The sequence below is a fragment of the Lupinus angustifolius genome, chromosome LG17 (genome assembly GCF_001865875.1).
Source record: "Lupinus angustifolius cultivar Tanjil chromosome LG17, LupAngTanjil_v1.0, whole genome shotgun sequence".
Lineage (NCBI taxonomy): Eukaryota > Viridiplantae > Streptophyta > Magnoliopsida > Fabales > Fabaceae > Lupinus > Lupinus angustifolius.
Genome location: NC_032025.1, coordinates 16026572 through 16030457, shown reverse-complemented (window position 1 = coordinate 16030457; position 3886 = coordinate 16026572).

Sequence of the window (3886 nt, the reverse complement as noted above, 5' to 3'; positions counted from 1 at the left end):
TAATAACAAAACCTCGAGAGTTGTGATACATTACCAAAGGAACTTAGTCTAGAAAAATAGCCTTCCATGGCAATGGAAGAACAAACCGAAAATGAAAAATGAAGAATGAGTGAAACCCTAGCAGAGCAAAAAAGAGGGAAAACGGAAATGTGTTTATGTTTCAAAGTGAGGCGAAGTGAAGTGTGTGTGTTTAGAGTGGGGAATCTGAATTTAACCCCTCCAACACACATAAAACCGAATTGGGCCTAAACAATAGGCCCAAAGCTAAATTACAATAAAAACAACTCCTAAAATAAAAATACAATCTTCACTTCAACACATATCCTCGACCTCCGTAACGCCCAAAATGCCATTGGTTCCAAATGTGATGTGAAAATGATAATAGTTTTAATCAGGCCAAATAATCCCAAATTAACTCATTTTAGGAATATTAGTCCAATAAAGTCTAAAACACTAAACCATGTGAAATAAAGTCAATAGACACCCAGAATCATCAATCATGCTAAATTAAGGTTAGGAATAGTGTGTAATATATTGCTCATCAACGCGCGTCCAGTCTTCAACGTGTTGACACGTCCGGTGAACAATATCCAGTGGTATCCTCCTACCGCTCAAGAGTGAGTTTGCCAAGATATTCTCCTGCAGACCAAGAATCAGTGGAGCTTTAATATGTACGAGCATGTGTGTCGGCGGATAGGGGTGAATATCCCTTTTTAAGGGTGGTACACCGAAGTATTACAACATCTCCAGGTGGCCCCCTCCCAACTGCATCCCAACTCCTGGGGATTTATTCAGGCGTTTAAGTCGTTCGGCGGAGTCATGGAGTGGCCTTGCACCCTTCGGTTATTCTTCTGGATGTTCTAGGTGACGCATAGTTCCAATAAAGATGAAGTTGTTAGGCATCCGTGGCAGAATACATCTAGAAGGGGGGGGGGGGGGAATAGGGGTAGCGCAGCTCAAGTTCTGCTTTTTGGATTTTTGCACACTTGCTGAAAAATATCCAGTTAATCGATTAAGCACTATTCATAATCGATTAAACCCAGTAAAAATAGAATGCATAAAATCTTATTTAGCAACTCTCTTGCAAGGCAGGTTACGAGAAATCAAGCAATGATATAACAAATATTTTTACAGAGAATTAAACTAGTTATAGCACAGAACCAGTATACAAATTATCATATTATATTATGCAATATTAAAACTTGAAATCAGGCAATGATAAAAGATTGCACAATGATTTTATCCTGGTTAGTTTTGAGGTCCACTGCAAAACTACATCCATGCCTCCCCTTCTGATCTTGGGACATTTTCTTCTTCACTATAGAACACAATGTATAGTTACATACACACTTCCAATTACAAGACTCGAACGCTCCTTTCTTGGAACCTAAAGAACTTCGTCACTCTTGGTTTGACATTTCCTAAAATCGCCTCCCAAGAAAACCTTTCTTACCGTGATTCGGCCCCAACCAAGGTATCGCTCTTAATCCCAAGACCTCCAAATCTTTGTGAAGAACACCTTACCTACCCGCATCTAGGATTTTCCTAATCCTTGAATTACAATGCTTTGAGTTATGAATTAGGACTTAATACTCGGATTTTACAATAAAGATCAAAGACTAAAACCTAAGCAAGAACTCGCAAGACTTCCTAGTCTAGTATGAATGTGCATGCATGAGGTTTCTGAAATTATGCAATCATTAAAAACTATATATTTTATTTCCAAGAAATACAAGAATGATGCAAGAAAGATTTCGAAGAACATGCAAAAGGAATATGAAACTTAAAGCCTTAACATGATCTAATCTTTCTCCTAATGCAACATGCAATATTTTCTCCTAGATATGACAGCGAGTAACTCGAAAATATGCTGAGAGAATGATGTAAAAATGTATGGATTCTTATGCCACATATGCTGAGATTTCAGTTTAAATAGAAAGTTGTCTAAAGTTACAGTTAATCGATTAAGTACCCATTTAATCGATTAATGAGTTGTTGAAAATAATGGGTTTCAGTATTTCAGTTTTCTGTTGAAAATGTGATTCTGTTAATCGATTAACACTATTTATAATTTTAATCGATTAACACTATTCATAATCGATAAAACAGTGTAAAATCAACTTGTTAATGCATGGTGAACTACCAATATGATATATGCTCATGTAATACAAGATTTCCAAATATAATACATTTAATGTACAAAATCAATGTATTCAAATGCATGAACCTAGTTATCATATACTTCTAGATGATGTCTCTTTTTAGTGGATTAATTACTTTATTAAGTCTTGTGAGACTCACACCTAGGTTTACCTAACCTAGACTCAATATCTATGGCAAGCATCTTAGACTTCAAAATAGATAATAAAGAATTATAACCTAAGTCTAATAAGTCACCACTTGAGTCCTCGACATGTTGTTTGTTGAATGATCTTCAAGCTTGTCTTCATGTTGGTCTTCATCAAAACATAGATCAATCTGCAATGGTGCACTTCACTTTCAATCTCCCCCATTTTGATGATGACAAACTCCACGACAGACTCCACACCAAATCTTTGTTTGATGAAAAGCTTGATGATATGATCAATGTTGAGAGATCAGGTTCAGGTTGTGTATTTGACATTCAAAGTGCACTGCTCCCCCTTTCATTGTTCTCCCTTTTATCTTCTCCCCTTTATTACTTAGAGAAGTAATCTTGGTAGGTAGCATAATATGGAAGATCATTTAACAAACTTTCTCATTTAACAACCTTTCTCCTTAATAACCTGTATACATCAACAACAAACAAACAACCTTTCTCCCCCTTTTGACATTATAAAAAAGAACAACTAATTAACATAGTCAAAAGTAAGAAGAGATTTAGCAATTTATTTTGAAAAACTGTAATTGATTAATTAATTATTAGCATAATCAATAACCAGTTCGAGAAGCTTAAACAAATGCACTGATTTTTGACTCTAAAACTGAATATAGACATATTTTGCATGACATATCCATTATGTAAACAGATTAGGCATGGAATGATTAAACATATATGTATTACACTTGTTAGCACCACTTGTTAGCATTTGTTGGGTATTTTCTTTTTAAAGCATATTTCAATCATTCAATTATAATACACAATTAAGACATGTTCAAGATTCACACAAAAACAAATTACATTTAAAATAATTAGCAAGGTTCAATATAGTTACAAAATACTAAAATAAGGCACAACCATAACCATGAAATGTTATGAATTGAGTATAATAATGACATATACGTTTTAGTTCAAGTGTACTCAATATCAAGAATTAATTTTGTAACCTTGTTAGACTTAACTTACTTAACCTTTGGTGATAGGTCAAACTTACCTTGATCTACTCACCAACCTTTTGCCTAGAACATCTTTTGTTGATTTATCCCTTGACGCTCAAATGTCCTTTGGCACACCTACAAACACAATTCACTTGTCTCTTTCGGGTACCCAAGTTATTTTGGTTCCCTTCGTGTTAGTAACTAAGGGATCTTGCCCCTTCTTTAGCCAAACATATTTTCCACTTGGCACACCAAATTTTCTAATAAAGCATGTAGCACTTGTGTGACCATGTGCACCACAATAAAAAACAAGTAGGCATGTTATTATTTGACTTCTTATCCATATGATCTACTAGATTTCTACATGGTCTTTTCTTAGGTTCAGGTTTATATCCAATTCCAGATTGGTTACCAACGTTTCTTGTATTAGCAAGCAATGTGTTAAGGTTTTCTTGACTATATGTGAGCTTCAAAAGTTTTTGTTTCAAAACATAATTTTCAGCATTTAAATTCTCACAAGTATTACATATAGTGGGTTGACATAATTTAGAAGTAGAGCAATCACATGAGGCATCGCTCTTAATCCCAA